At 48.3% G+C, this 15,806-nt stretch overlaps 1 long non-coding RNA gene across 1 annotated transcript in view; it reads left to right on the forward strand.

The window, feature by feature from the left end:
* Window positions 1-216: 216 nt before the first annotated feature.
* LOC135244989 (uncharacterized) overlaps window positions 217-15,806 on the forward strand; it is a 60,091-nt gene continuing 44,501 nt past the window's right edge. Inside the window, exons 1-2 of the long non-coding RNA XR_010327115.1 lie at window positions 217-469; window positions 8,443-8,585. This is a non-coding gene — a long non-coding RNA (uncharacterized LOC135244989). The remainder of the gene's footprint in view (window positions 470-8,442; window positions 8,586-15,806) is intronic.

Genomic DNA, 15,806 nt, shown 5'->3' on the forward strand with positions numbered 1-15,806 from the left:
GGTCTGTGTAGGTGTGTTGTGTAGTGTGTGTGTTGTACATGTTGCTGTGTGTGTGCTTGTGTTGTGTGTGTGTACATGTGCGTGCGTGTGTAGGTGAGTGTGTGCATTCGTGTGCGTGATGTGCTGTGTGTAGTGTGCGTGTGTGTGTACATGTGCGTGCGTGTGTAGGTGAGTGTGTGTGTGTGTGTGTGTGTGTGTAAAATCAAGAACAAACATTGCAGTTTCTCAGCGTCTGGGCACACAGGCTGAACGGAGCCAAGGTGCGCCCTTCTCGTGTTACAGGTCCTCCCACTGCGAGCGCTCACATCCCTGTGCCAGCCCTGTGATGGATGGAAGCCGCTCATTTGTTTTAGGAGGTGCAGACTGCTTGACTCTGCTGTATGAGTGCTGCGCCCGCCTCGGGGCAAACTGCTGAGTTTTTAATCCTCCTCCGGCCCCTGACTGGATTGTACACACTGTTCTGGTCCAGGTAGGCTGGCACCTTCGCCTTTTCATGAACAAAAACTGAGAGAGAAAAAAAACCGAACGAGACAAACAAGCAGATTATCGAATTACCTCAGCATCTGCCTTTAAAACTTTCGCTTGGCATTAAAGGCGCTTGAGGTTCAGAAACGCAGGGGCTTAGTGTTTTAAAGTGCTTTTAGGACGTCGGATTAAACGTGTTGACGCGGTAGGACAGAGAGATGTGTGAGTGAGGGGGTGGGGGGTGGGCAGGGGGCAGGCGGGTGTGTGCTGGGGGGATGGTGGGGGGGGGGGAGGTAATGACTACCTGTGCTAGAGCGCACAGCCCTGGGTTGGAGCCCAGCCCAAGCCTCGTCCGTGACTGTTTGAGTCAGCCTGCAGGACTGCAGGGGCGCCTCGACTGGGGCTGACAGCTCACACCAAAAAACGTAAACAAGAGGTTTAGAGTGTCAGGGCAGGAATGCCGAAAATGCTCTCTAATAATACGGACGTTTTCCGCGGGGCAGGTCACTGGGGGCGGAGATTACGGCGGTGGCAAGTCCTGGCCGAATCTGAGAGCGCAGGGGCGGGAGGCGGGGGTGGGGAGGGGGGGGGGGGGGGGGTGAGTGCTTTTGGGCCGGGACCAACTAAGTGTCACACCTGTACACTGAACGAGCCCAGATGAGAGACAAAGGCAATTTGGCAAGTGGGCACTGATCCGGTCTGAATGAGGCCTGGAGATTCAGTGTGGAAAGTTTGGGGGCGTTTGGGGGCTGGTGAAAGAGGTCATGGGGATGGAAGCGGCAGGGAGGTTATTAGATGGAGACGCGCTGTGTGTGTAACAGGCCCAGTAGAGCTGGGTGTGTGATGGCTGCAGCAGAGCTCTGCGGTGCATAATGACTCCGCCTCCTGCTTCCTTTCCCCCTGCCATAAACGTACACACGCTCACACTCACGCACACTCACACACAAGTTCCAAGTTCTGTATTCTGAGTGATCGTACTGTGACCAATCGATTCTCTCTCTCCCTTGCACTCACTCTCTCCCCTGTCAATCAGATGACAAATAACATATATTCACATTTGAAAAATGTATGGCATGTGATAAATGCATCAGTTACTGTATTGAATATTAAACATTCATGTATATAGTTTTGAAAATATTTCTAAAAACCTGCCAGAGATACATGCTGATTACATTGGACATATGCAACAAATTACATTGGACATATGCAACAAATATTTGCTACCTACCGAGCATGCCTCAGATTATTTCATTTTAGTTTTATATTGTTTATTGTAATATTATATATAGTTTCATTTTATTATGACTTTTATTATATGAGCATGAAGTTGAAATGCAGCCCTACACAGAGCATGGGGGCGTGTAGCCCTCTCTCAGGCGGCCCGGCCCAGAGCAGGTTTGGGATGTCACTCTCCGGCCGGGGTGGACGGGTGTCTGGGCGTGCTGACAGCTGCGGGCCGTAGACAGGGAGCACGGGGCCACGGGAGAGAGAGAGGGGCGAGTCAGGGGAGGTTTCAGTAGCACTCTTGGGGAGCAGCTAGTCCTGGCCTGCGTTGGATCCATGGCAGGGATCCTGGCCTGGAGGTCATGGGCTTTCAACCGTCAAATGAAATTAATTTGTGGGCGTGCTGCTGCGTGAGCACGGGTGAGCGTAAGTGAGCGCGAGTTAGCGTGAGCTAGCATGAGCTAGCTTGAGTGAGCGTGAGTTAGCATGAGCTAGCGTGAACGTGAGTGAGCATGAACGTGCGCGAGTGAGCATTAGCAAGCGTGAGCGAGTGTGTTTGTGCGCGGGTGAGCGCGAGCGAGCAGTGACAGTTGGCTAATGGCTGAGCGTCACGGCCTGCTCCTTCTCCCGCTGCCCGCCAGTGTGCCACACTTGTGTCCGGCTGTCTGCGCTCTGCACTCATAACTAACTCTGCTGTAACTCTGACAGCTGCTGCTTGTTTCTTGACTGCTGTGGTGTTCTTTTTCACCCACATTTTGGACAGGCGCCCCCTCTCCCCCCCCACCGCCCTATTCTACAAACGACCCCCACCACCTCAACTCCACCAGCCTCAGCCACACGTCCTTATTTCTACATGCAGGAGGTGGGTTATGCAGTCTGGCACTTGTCAATCAATCAGTTAGTACAGTTTTATTTTGTATAGTGCAGTAAAAAGAACTGAGCGCTCCAGTTTGCAATCTATGACAGGAATGAAAGACTGCACATGATTTCCTGGACAAAATTCTTTACACAAATAAAGAAATAAAGGTATTTTAAAGTCACTAATAAAATATAAATAATTAAATGTATAGCATAGATAAGTGTATTTTGAGAAGAAAACATTCACCGTTGGGACTCACAACCACCGTGATCTAATCATATCATCTCGATCCCTTGTGTGTAGATTGGCCATGTAAACTAACGAATAAATCCCAGAATTATCGGTTACTGAGATCAGAACATTAGACAACATTAATACTTGGTAGGTCTAGAAGATTCCTCCATCCATATGTCCAAGTAATGTGATAGTAGCTGATCGCTATCTACTGCTGCACATAGAGCATGATAATATGTAATACCTGGTAAAAGTCTCTTATCGTTGCAGCAGGGTCATAATATCGCATGGTTGTTTTGCTTTTGCTAATGTACTATTTGGATAAGTAGCATAGGAGCCCTGGCTTGATGAAGCTGTTAAATGGTGACCCATTTTCATCATGTGTAGGAGCAGATTGTGAAGCCTACCTGTCCTTAAGATTATTAATGGTAGCCTCCTGATCTCAGTGATAGCGCCTGGAGGCACCTGCTCAGGTAAAGAGGGGCGTGGCCTTGCCGTGTGCTTGTGTGGTCCCGCAGCTCGCCTGGCTGAGGTGAGCGATGTGGAGGAGGTGGGAGGCTTCCCCGCTGGACAGGTGGGTGCAGGTGGAGGAAGGCCTCAATGGGAACTGCAAGCCCTGTGAGATCACATGACCCCTCTTCGTGCCCTGTGACCTTTAACCCCGACAGGACATGGTTGGGGTTAACAGGGGTCAGCTGTGGCAGTTTTGAGGCCTGTTTATCAGGCAGGTTTCACTGGCGTGTTGACAGCGCTCTCTCTCTCTCTTACGATTTAAGAGACCATTCTGTGTTCTATGACGCTCTTGTTAAATTTTTATTTATACTGTAGAAAAATATTTGAAAGCACTTTGTTACAGTACAGCTAAAGAATGATTTTAGCTGAGCTAGCCTGGTTAGCTGGTGGATCAGGTATTTTAAAGCATTATTTGGAATTATTAATCATGGTTGTAAAACTTTCTGAGTCTGTGTACAAGCATGTGTGTGTGTATGTATATATGGGCGTATGGGCTTATGTGCGTGTGTGTGCTCTCATGCCTGTGTGTGTGTGTGTAGTGAGAGTGGAGGTGGGGGGGTGAGTGGTGGAAGTTGCTGTTCCTGCCTCTGGGGGCATATGACATCCCAGCAGAGGAACAAAAGCAGCGCAGTATTAGTAACAGGATCCGCCCACAGCACAAACTGCAAACGTGTACCTCCTTATCTCAGGGCAATTGAGTCTCTGTGTATCTCTTTCCCATACATACCTGATCAGCCTGATAAGGGCCTGTTTGTGCGCGAGAGGGCTCAGCTTACCGAAAAAATCCCCCAGAGGAAACAGTCACCGCTGGAGCCCTGCCGCTCCGGGTTAGAGCGAGCGCGGAGGGGGGGAGCTGCCAGGATCATTGCGAAAGTGAACATTATGAGCAGCAGCTAATGCAAATCCACGTGCCCCGCGTGATGAGAGCCTGTAGGTGGGAGAGGATGGGGCTCTCTGGAGCGATTGGGCCACTTTAAGTGAGGAGCAGGTCAGCCGTTTGGAGAGCGCTTTGTCTGGACCGGGGCATTGGCCAGTGTTGCGTAGAAACAGAATAAATTTGGGGGGGTGTATAGGAGTGTGTCTGGCCCCCAACAGTTTGTCGACCTGCGTCGCGGCTACAAGGACGATCAACGTCAAGTCATGATGCAACACCTTTTCTTCCTGTAATAGATCAGTGTTTTGTTCTCATCAAATTACAGATGTCAAAAAAAAAAAAAACATTTATTTCAACCTCCATGACTGACGCTGATTAGACGTCTAACCGACGTCAAAATGTTTGGCGGGTGTTCTGTGACTGTGCCGTGCCCCTCTTAATAACAGCGAATCGTCCCGGTGCAGTCTGAGCCACGGCTACTCTCAGGCCAGGGGGCCGCTGTCTTTTCCTGCCACTCACCTCAGTCTGTGGACTACTGAGCCTGAAGCAGCTTTCCCCCCCTTCAGCCCTGTAGGTATCAGGCCTGACTATGCGTGTCAGTGTGTCTGTCTGTACTGACAGGGTCTGTCTGCTCTGACGGGGGGCAGGGCTGGTGATTTCTCGCTAGCCCTCCAGGTTGTTTCTGAGTCTCAAGCGTCTGTAATCTCCTGCTGCGTTTATTTAATTTTCTGCAGTGCCTTTGGGGCGGATATTGAATTCAGCATCACCGTTAGTGAAACTGCAGAAATGCGTTGATATATAAGGAAATACAATTTGAATGACCAAAGGATCTTTTCACAGTGAACTATTCTTCCTTTCATAGCTTTGTTCGGTGAACATTCACATAATTCAGATTAGACTCACCTAGATGCCCCTTCTCACCTCTATATCACCCATGCATGGCTTACATCCATAGATCATGTGGAGCTGGATAACTATATTATCCTCAGACACAGAACCAGTTGGACAGATAGGGCTGCAGATTTGATTCTTGTTTCCGAAATTCATATTTTGGTATTTTGAAATCTCCTTTGAAAAATTTGTTGTGTGGCAAAATTGTACATCTGAGCCCCACCACTATGAAAGCTCCATTCCTGAGCCCTGTCCTGTACTGTTAAGCTCCAGCCCACCCTGATAGTCAGACATATATTAATAGATACTTTCCCCAACCCTAGCCCTAACCCTACTTTCTCTCTGTCCATTACTTTTCCAGCACAACACGGCTGCTGTCTCCTACGTGACCATTTCCCCTGTCCAAAGAAACTTCCAGACAGCGTTAGGCTGCGTGTTTTTACTCTTACTTTCTTCCTGGAAAGGTAAGATAATACGGCTCCTTCTTCCGGAGGATCATTCCAGAAGGTTGATCCCCATGCAGACCGCCAAGACAGCGATCACGCTCTTGCAGGTTCGCCAGTTTTAAAAAATTAAAAATTAAAAAATATATATATTTGTGTAAAATTTACCTGAATTCTGAGAGAAATCTCTCGTCTGTGAGACGTTAAGACTTTTCTGGCCTGAATGAATTTCCCTTTTTCATTGCCTCAGTGTGTCCCAGAAACATTCTAGTGAGTGACAGGCATGAACATATTTACCTGCCAGCTTTCTCAGAGCCGAGAGTGTGGTGTAAGCTGGCTAGCAAAGTGCTCTTTCCCTCTTTTCCAACAGCATCTGTTTAGAATTCCATGGATGATATTATTGACAATTAAATTATTCTATGTATTATTGGCGTGTACGTTAATCTGATTTTTCATTTGTCATGTTATGTATGTTATGTGCTTCTTGCCTCTGTGTGATAAGGCTCAGCTCAGGGAAACTGTTTTGGACACAGTACAGACCGAGCACGCAAGGACCCCTTTTCCTTTCCCAGCCCCAAAAATGCATTCCAGTAACACCTGGCAAGCGTGAGGGCAATTTCTCTCCAGACGTTTGACAATGTAAATCAAAAAATATCTTTATGATATCTTACTTAGAAAATCACCCTTTGGCTAAAGTTTTAAAAAATCTGAGCCAAGAATGCCAGTCGGGGCACAGTTTCAGCACTCAGACAGAATACACACAGACCTGCCAAATATGCTCTAGTATTTTTTATGTGTTTTTGTAATCACTCCAGTAATCATATCTGAACAAGTTGCGTAATTTATATTAGCATATTCGCTACCTTTTCAGCAAACAACAAAGTTCTTTCTCTGGATGTTATTATTACCATTGTAATGCACTAATATGATTTTATTTGCTTTCCATGGCTCCTTATATGTAACTATTATAAGTAAATATTTTGCCCAAAGCAGTGAAGTGTTAGACGTCATTGAATGTGATAGTTCAATTGTTGTTCATGAAGTGTGATTGAATTCTCCTGGTTGGAGGCATTTCAGGACAGAATGCATTGGGGCCAGGCATTTCAATACCCACAATCCCCTGGATTCTGGTACCGTAGCCTGGCTGCAGTCAGAGCCGACCCAGCTGTGAAAGCACTCAGTACCCCAGCACCGGGCTGGAACCTCCGTCCGCCACCACACACCCCCACCCCCACACCCCCCAGCCTGTGACAGGCAGGGAGCGGGGCCCACGTGCGTAGGAGTGAGGTGTACAATTTGCTCGGGTCCAATTGAAAGCTTGTTCGTGGTTTTGGTACCAGAGGAACAGGGGGCGTCTGGAAGATTGAACTGACAAAATCTGCTCCGAAATCTCTTTCTTCCTTTCACTGTACGAGGAGAATTTTCAATTTTTCTTTTTTCGCTGTCTGATATCACCAGGGTGCTGGTTTGACAAAATTCCATGTCAAATCCAATGCAGTCTCATGAGTCTTTCAATAATCTATTTTAGAACATTAATTTAGCATTCTAAAGTTATCAATTTAAAACAACAGAAATAAAATGCCAGGTTATATTTGGGGTGACTGTCAGTTTCTATTTTTTAGTAAGAAGCTTTCAGGAGATACCTCTTTGCAGTGGAAAGATTAACAGCAACTGGTTGCACAGCCCTTTGAGGATATCCATGCTAGTGGATGCCTTCTGGAATATGAATAAGAATAAAGACCTTGTGATAAAACACAGTGACTTTAACTTCCATCATTTCCATCCCAGAGCACCAGTGTTCTTTCCTGTGTGTTTCTGTGAAGCGGACTGTCCTATGCTAACGTAGCAGCCAGAGGGCGCTGTTCCAGCCATCCTGCCCCACCTTCCCCTGGCCACCAGTGCCCACCCAGGATGGGGGCAGAGACGGTAGGCATCTCAGCATCTGCCACTGGGCCTGGATCTTAGCCCAGTCAGCCCACAGTACTGTGTGGGTGTGAAACCCGACCCGGTCCCTGGGGAGGGGTGGGGGGAGAGGGGTGGGGTGTCCACGTGAGGTGGAGTTGGGTTACAGACTGCGGAGGGGGAGGGGAGGAAGGGGGGGGGGGGCTGCGAAGTGCAGAGGGGGTCAAATTCTGACCCAGAGGATCTGTTAGTTTTTTTTTACAAGACACCATAAAGTATGTTCATGATAACATGACTTTGTGAAATAGCTGAGAAAATGCCCTGTGTAACGTTTAGCATCATAGCAGCTGAACTCTGGAAAAGAACAAAGATGAAGGTCAAATATTCAGACAGAACAGAGAATCTAGATCGTGCCTTTGGGTGTACAGTTGTTCTGTTAAAGAAGGCAGATATTTACTGAGCGATCTTCCTGCTCTTTCTCTCCCGAGCTCTACAACACGCGTACATCTCTGGTTTCCCACAGTAATATTTCAGCTGACACAACGCTTACAGTATTTTTAAAGTAATAACACTGTCGCTGTGCGGCAACGCTTGGACGTTTCAGAATGTGTTTGGGCTGAGAGGGCACCTGTTCAGCGCTGGAGACAGAGGGTGTTTTCTAACAACACTCGTTCTGTGACATTAACGAGCCGCAGGTGCTGCAGGCGTTTACACACATAATGGAAATGTACAAGATTCATTCTTTGACATGCGCTCATAACCGCCAAGTAGCTGAGAGGAAAAGTGTCAGAGGAGAAATGTGTGAGAGCGAGAGAGAGAACGACTAAGTTAGGTTTATTCTACAGAGAGAAGAAATGTCCAGTTCTGTTTTTCTTTTTCCTGGTTTTTTTTTTTTTCCTTCTTCTTTTCTGTGCAGAAGCCATGTCAAGAAATTCCGAGGCTGGAAATTCTGAGTGCAATCTGCAAACACGAAAAGGAAATGACTGTAAATATGAAACCCTAAAAAAATAAGTCTCTATATTTCCATTTATTCGCAGGGCGCAGCCTGCAGTGGCTGGTATGATGCCAGACGTCTCTGGTTTCCTCGGACCAGTGACACATTTGGCCCCCCCGCGCTGGACTAAACCACGCTGAGATGAGGCGGAGGGGGCCTGATGGAGGGGCTTTACAGCTTGAATGGGTAAGAAATTAATCTTGTCCACTTTTTTTTTTATTTTACTCTCCCACCCCCTACCAAACCACAAACCATGTTGTGAAAAACCCCTTAAGAAAAAGCCCTCCCCAACACACCCCTGGGTCACTCTGGCCCCATACCTGATTCTGCCTGGTATCATATGACCCTGTCACATAAACACAGGTGAGAAGTGCAAGTCAGCATCCCTCTCATTCTCCTTTGCCTAAGATTGGCTTTTATGCTTGTTACTTCATCCACTCAATAACGAGGCAACACAAATCATTTCGGCAGATGGAATCATACAGGGACTATTCATGTGTTCCTTCAGAACTGTTAACCCTTTGAACAATCACCAGTAGTGATTGTTACATCAGCATTAGAATGTTCAGTTAAGGACATTGTAATGACATATTTGTGATCTTACCTTGAAGGGTTAAAATTCTATGTAAGGTGTTTTGTGCAGTCATTAGACACCGTGCGCAGAGAGAGGCGTTCAGTATGTCAGGGAAGGCGTTTAGCATGTGACTGCGCTAAATGTCTGTTGCATCATCCAGACCTGGCACGTCCCCCACGAACACAATATCACACCACCAGCGCCGTCCCACCCAAATCACCCCCCACCCCCCCGGCCCTGCCCCCCGCAGCACTGGGAATAGCGCAGGGGTTTCCCTCCCGCTGGCAACAGGGAACCCAATCACCGCACGTTATCGCCTCATAATTACCCTTCTTTCAGACATATTAGCACAGAGCCCGCGCTCCGGTTTCAACATGGAACCTGAACCGCCCCGCCCCGCCCACAACACTCCCGCAGATGGCTTTTCAGCAAACAAGCCCGGCTTAAAAATATCTCTGGGGCCACCACGGCCCCTGCCATTGGCCAGACGCTGACCCATGTGACACGATTCAGCCAACGGCGAGCGAGGTGGGGGCAGGTTACCTGAATAACACTCGTGATTTAATGCCTTGGCGGTATTTATATCTGCAGTGAAAGTGTCACGTCGAAAAGGTCAGAGCACTAAGTAAACACATCATCTCCCCATATTTGAGAAAAGCTGGCCAGTAAAAATGTGCACGCGTAAAATATGTATAAATATATATATCCAGCCTTGCGGTTTGAGCTTATAGCAGAGACCGTCGGCCTAAATGAGATCATTTGTAAAGAAATCGCGGGATACTTTCTCAACCCAGGTTCATAGTGCCACTTATGGCAGTTGAAAACCAAATGGAACAAAATCAAACTGAACCACTCCACTTAAAATGAAAATGAAAATAAAACCGTATATTTTTCAGTGTTGAAAATGGTCTATTTCAGAGTGAAATGTAGTGAAGTGAAGCATATTTGAAAAGCAATGATAAGTACCTTGTATCCAACTTTCCCCTAAACCTAAATCTGGCTGCTATGGGAAAATACTGTCAGGAATACTATGAGAGATAATGAGTGAGTGTACAAAAATGTTAAACCCACATTCATTCACAAGGTCCCTGTATCTGTATCAGATTACGCAAGTTCGGTACCACAATTGCGACTCGGATCATGTGACATTCCTTTATCTTTACGCGGCCATGTGACCGCAATGGCAAAAAAGTCTGTTTATTTTCCACTAACAGCCAGAAAATAATAATCATGTCTGAAAGGAAGCCATAACCGAGAAACACATGGACAAACATGCGTGCAAAATGAGAAAAATAAACAAGCTGGAGTCTCCGACAAAATGTCTGATTTCCCAACGCAAATTTGAACGGCCCGTCATGGTGCGTTTCATGCAAAAATGTGCACCTGCATTCCTGGCCCCAAACTGAGCCCAGCAGAGCCGTGCCAGTGCGTAGGCAATCTCCCTCCTTAAACTAATTGGTACAGTCTGCTGCCAAACCCTGCAGATTTATTGACACTATTACATATATTTTAGGACATAAATCACATAAAAATATTTCCTTTATGGTTTTCCCATTTCGAGTAACCCCCCCCCATAGGTCATTCTTCAGATTGCTCTCATGTTTGTGGAGTTAAACGTGTCGACCTGAATTAGGACACTGGGTCGAGCCGGGCAGCAGTTGTTGTACGGGGGGTAGGGTACATGAGGGAGGTGTCAGCTTGGGGGGGGGGGGGTACTCTTTAACCCCACCCCCTGTTTTTTCCAGCAGTGCCACTTTCAGCCACCACTTTCAAGACAAACTCTCAGTCAGTTAATCAATCACTCAATCAATCCATCATTGCTAAGAACACCAGCTACAACTTCCATCAATGTACCACATTTATTTTTGTGTTCAAAGTAGCTGTTTCTTTGCTGTAGTGTTTACTGTGCTAGAGCTCCTTGTCTGGTGTATCCAGCTAAAGCATTAGCGCTCAGTATAGCGATGCAGCTTATGATCTATTGGTGGGCGATGCGCAATAGCGCCTCCTCTGGTCAGTGAGACACCTGCAGCCTGCCCTGCCTGAGCAGCAGCACTTTCCAGTTTCTCTGCTCCAGAGGTAGAAAATCCAGGTTCAGGAAGTTAAAAAGTCCACCCCAGTATTTTGTTCCAATCACTTGGCTTTGATAATTAGCACAATTCTTCAGCCGGGCAAACTAACCAATTAGTGAAATCAGCCGGCTGAGTTGGTGTGTGTAAGAAACGCATGGCAGGACTCTTAGTTTCTGACCGCTGGACTTTCCGCCTCTGCTCAGCTGCACAGGGGGCAGGAAGCAGCACTGCGTGCATTTAGGAGAGTGCTTCTGCTAGCGAGTAGTTTTCACTAGCTGCAGGAGCATGCTGCTCAAATTAGATGGGACTACAGCTATGATTGGGCATCCTAACCTGGGTAAAACATAACCAGATAACCAGAAGACTTGTGCCGAGAAATGTCCGGGAACTGTCAGGCACAGTGGAACGCTAGCTTTGCGTTTTTAAAATGGCACGTTTCACGACTTTACTGCCCACTCTCTTCATGCTATTATTGCCTGGCCAAATGTCTCAAATGCCCTTGTCTCAGTTCTGAAACGTCGACCTGCCCAGACGTACGCGCTGAAAAACAGCCTCAGTTTTTCCTCCTCTCTGGCCTGACCGTTTGCATTCCACTAGAGGGGGTTCAGTCCAAACGATCATCTTGTTTCCCCGGGCCTGTCAGCTTTTCATTACGCAGTATCGCTTCGTGTTTTCCTCCGTCTCTCCTCTCCCTCAAAACATTTTCCTTTCCCTGGCTGAATTGGAGGGGACGGGCAGACATGCCGTTGGCAGAGTGGAGGAATAACAGTTCGCGGTTGGCTGGGGTCAAGATGGGAAATGAGGTGAGCTTCCCTGCGTCTCTGTCAGTCAGCGTTTTCGATCTGCCAAAATGGGGCGGGGGTGAGGGGGGGGGGGGCGTGGGGAGTGCGTTCTTTAGAGTGGAATTAACCTTCGATTGTGAAAAGACAGAGGTGTTGAGCACACTTGTCTTTACAAATGTCACTGTTGAAGGGGGATTTTGGTGGTTGTTGGTATAAGCTAGTATAGTGCCAATCACTTTTTGAAATGTCTTTGCGGTGATTGCATTAATCACAATGAGCTGCTCATTCCAATCATGTTTTAACTATGGTAACAACAGAAAATGCTCTTAGGAAGAAGCCACTTGTTTATAAGTACTTGTATGTAACAGGAAAAATACTAACGGGAAAGAAGTGCAGATCACTGCGAATTCATGGCAGCAAAAGGCACAGCAGGTTTCCTTTTTTTTAAAATGCTGTTTAATTCCTAAATTGTCTGTCCTGAACACTGTTCTCCGGCCTGAGGAGACTGAGGGAGGATTTTTTCAGGCTGTGAGGGAGACTCGCGGCAGGCAGCGGGAGGACCAGGCGGGAAGCAGAACCCGGACGCGGCTTCAGGTGCTGGCGGGTTTGGCGCTTCCCCTCGCGGATACCCGCCCTGGTGCGGTGGAGGAAAACAAGCATGTGCACGAGACCGGGGAGGGGCTCTTTGAATGCCATCCTGGGATCTGTGAATGGTACACGGGCAGCCATTAGAAGCCCACACTGCTGTCCCATGTTCCAGCTTTTATTAGCCCTGCTTTCCCATGCCCGTGTGATTTGTGCCCCGCTCTGGCTTTGAAGATCTAAGGGCTTCAGGGGGAGTGAGGGAGATAGACAGGCCAGAGGCTGGGGGGGGGGGGGGGAGAGAGAAGGACATCTCCCCCAACGCCGCCCGACATTAATGCGCAGCCGAGGATGAATGTACACAACTCTCAGACGACCGGGGGTCGGAGGTCAGAGGTCAAGTTACTATTTCCCCTCTGTATCTTTAAAGCCGCGGATGACAATTACGGCGGATTTGATTAACAGAGCGGGCCGTGCAGATAGCCGCGCTGCGCTTTTTATTAGGGCGCCGTATCGCCTTTCACTAGCTGTCATTTCTACGGCCGGGCGAAGGCGGAGGGAGTCCCTTTACTGGTGGAGGGTTTCTGAAACCCAGACTTCAAATAACCTTCCAGCGCTACAGTAGACTTTTACAGAAAGGACGCGTACATCACTTTAACGACGCTGGAGCACTCAGAAAAGCACGCTTCCATGTGCGAAAAGCCAAAAGGGTAACAAACGCTTAAACGCGTCGGACGGAGAGGAGGCGTAGCCTTAGCGTGTAGCATTGGTCTGTAGCGTCGCGGTGATCGCGAAACGAGGGCGGATCTTTTCCGGGGGGGCGTGTCTGTTGTTGTTTCGGGGTCCCTTGCGCTCCCGCTTGGGGCGAGCTTTTTCTGTGGCCCGGTCTCTGCCTGCGCAGCCTGGGGCCTCCTTCCCTACTCTCGTTCCCGTCGGCCAAAAAAACGGAACGCGTTTCTCGCTCCCCTCCCCGCGCCGGAAACACGGCGTTTCTCAGAGCTGTCTTTTAATCGGTCTCCCCCGCCCCCGCGACCCCAGAAAAAAAACGTTGCGGGCTTACTTCCCCCGCCTCCCCGCGCCGTTGTGCCAGCCGGCCCGCGCGCGACAAAGGCCTTCTGTAGTCCTTTCTCCGCGTGCCGTCGGCCGCGCTGTTTTCATACGCCGCCTGCGCGAGCCGGCCGGTGTATTGAGACAGCGCTCTCTCCGGCGAGCGCGGCGGACGGGTAACCCGGCGTATAAATAGCCCCTTCATTAAATCGGTTGTTCTTTTAATTGAACTTAAATAAAGAGTGGCTTACGGGCAGCTGGTTCTAATAGAGGAGCCCTCACCGCACATGAAAGAAACATTATTTCCTCCGCAGGCCCCGCCGAACCCGGGGCGTTATCAACAGGGCTCGTTGCCGTCCCACCTAATGCATTCTGAGGTGGCCCCAGTTTATTTTCCTTTCGATGAAATAAATGGTTTTGTAATTAAATTTCTGCACTAGCTCGGCCTAATGGTCACCCTGACAAGTGCTAATGTATGGGTTGGGGGGTTGGGGGTTGGGGGTTTGGGGGTTGGGGGTTTGGGGGGGGGGGGGCGGTGGGCATTTGAGACGAAACACGCCGTCCGCCGCCCCAATCTGTAAGCAATTTCGGCGCGCGCGCGGGGCAATCAAAATCTTCTGCCAGCGAAACGTTTTCATTAATCTGCGAACCTGACGCACGCTGCTCAGTCAGCAGTGTCAAGACGCATTTCGGATAGTTTTTTTTCTTTTTTTCTTTTCCCTGAGACACACACACACATAAAAAAAGGAAAATCATGAAGTGAGTCGTTGTTTGAAACCGTTTTGCGGTCTCTGGCAGTGGGGCGGATGGAAATTCGCTGACTTGGAGCCATGAAAAGTTGCAGCTGTCTCACGTGGGCCCGGCTGCGGACGGCTCCGCGCTCTAGACTTTGGCTCGCGGTCAAGCGTGGGGAACGGACCCCCCCCCTACTCCCCCAAGCCCCCCCCCCAACCCTGAAAGCTGAGAGTGGTTATTACCTTATCCTCAAGACTTCATTTCCATTTGTTTGTAAAAAAAGAAAAAAAGAAAAAAAAAGAAAAGAAAAGAGAAAGAGTGGCGGGCTCTTCCTCCCGGGGCAGAGAGGAGTGAAGCGCATCACTCTGCCGCTCTGTTTACGGGACCTCCTGAGCTGCCGGGTCAAACACACACACATTTGTGGCTGCACTCCGCTCTGGAAAAGCACCCGATAGTTTGGATGAAAAAGGATAAGTGGAGAAATTCTGATGCATGACTCGATAAACAGTGTGAACTCATTTGTTACATCCATTCCTCTAAGTGACAGTGTTTCCCCCCCCTCCCTCTTTCTCCCTCTCTCCCTTCGCCTCTCTCTCTCTCTCTCTCTCTCTCAGGGTGTTCTGTGTAAGTGTGGCTACCACACATCCTCTAGAGAGATGGACTAATGTAGTTCTTTCCATCCCCCAGGATCACAAGTGCATATTTCTCTTAATAGCAGGTTGATTATCAACAAGACTGTCCTTTAGCACCCTGCTTGACATCTGCTTTCTGTCAGTCTGTATAGTGCCATGGATGAATGCACGCATGCAAAAACACATGGGTGCTCACACCACACACACACACACACACACACACACACACACACACACACACACACACACACACACACACACACACACACACAGTCATGCATCTATAATTCCTTGTTCCTGATAGCCAGGATCTCTGAATGAATTTAAATTAATTGAGACTAGTTTGAGGCTCTAAGGCCTTTGTGATCATTGATTGACATTATTGGAGTGTAGCAGTGAGATGAGAACAGATTTCTGCAGCTGGACACCCGCTGGAACAAACACAAACACACTCACAGAGAAAAACACACAGACACGCACACATGAACAAACGCATATGGACGAACATACGAACAGAAGCTCTCTCCCTTACCACTGAGAACTGGTCCCAGTACAGGGCCTCACCCTCACAGGTTAGTCTCTCATTTTCTACAGCTTCCATCTCGTCTAATGTAAGATGTTAATTTATTCACTCACTTTTTCCACAGCAGTGCAATTTTGGCACAGGAGGGATCTTCCACTTGCAGAGCAGTGCTGTGTGCAGTCTTCACTGAAGCACTGAGCCAAAATATTTGTGGGAGTATGCTTTTAATTGAATATAATGTAACGTAATTATAATGAATCATTAATTCCTATTTTAGGTTATGAATCATGTTTTTAGATATTTTACAGTATTTTCTGACTTGGAGTTCATCCCTTCCAGCTGGATATGGGCAAACCCAGTTCCCTATTTAAAGGCGCAGACAACGCGGTGCAACGTGCAGGCCTTAAACCTGCAACCCAGCTCTGCTGTGCCACACTCCACCGCACCGCCATGCTTAACCTCG

Source organism: Anguilla rostrata, chromosome 18 (genome assembly GCF_018555375.3).
Source record: "Anguilla rostrata isolate EN2019 chromosome 18, ASM1855537v3, whole genome shotgun sequence".
NCBI lineage: Eukaryota > Metazoa > Chordata > Actinopteri > Anguilliformes > Anguillidae > Anguilla > Anguilla rostrata.